This window comes from Helobdella robusta, assembly GCF_000326865.2.
Source record: "Helobdella robusta unplaced genomic scaffold HELROscaffold_1, whole genome shotgun sequence".
Taxonomy (NCBI): Eukaryota; Metazoa; Annelida; class Clitellata; order Rhynchobdellida; family Glossiphoniidae; genus Helobdella; species Helobdella robusta.
The window spans coordinates 320591-321397 of record NW_008703570.1 but is presented as its reverse complement, the minus strand read 5'-3'; positions in this window follow the sequence as shown (position 1 = coordinate 321397).

The window sequence follows — 807 nt, the reverse complement described above, 5'->3', positions numbered from 1 at the left end:
CATCCGCACTTAAAAGATACACTGAAAAACACAATAAAATTTTGGCCGCGATCACCAACCGATTGAAACTGTGTGCGCCTGCCTATTGTCGGTTGTTTGCAGATTTGAAAATTGACGGTGTTCACCCTATATCAGATCTGTTCAACACTCTACGACCTGACATCGCCATCCAACTAGGCAACACAGTAGAGATCTTAGAGTTGACGGTCTGTCATGAAACAAATCTTGAATCATCCAGGCAATACAAGATCAAAAAATATTCAGATAATTTGCACAGTAATCTAAATGACAACTATAAACACTGCACAATAATTATAAATAGGTTTTTATAATAATTTTAATCTTTTACTTTTTAAAATTTTGTGGCCGGATTCATTCAACGATGAATTGATAGAAACTGTTATAAAGCTATCGTATGGCATATATTGTGACAGAAGCAATTCGTGATATATATTTGAATATACTTCACCGCTATGTACTTTTCTAAAAAATGAGCATTGTGGCAATCATTGACATTTTATTACATTTTATTACATTATTGTGACATTTCATTATTTTATTTTCATACTTATTTATTGTCTTTGCTTTGAAATAAAAGAGTTTTCATAATAATAATGGGAACATCTTTTATTTTTTCACCATAAAAACTTACAATGATATATATATATATGTTGGTAATAGACCATAATTTTTACAATATTCTATAAATTCTACCGTATGTTTGGCGTTAATATGTTTGTAGTTCGTTTTTTCGATTTTTCTCACTAAAGTTTTTTGGTGAACGTTTAGTTTATAAAATCAAAATAA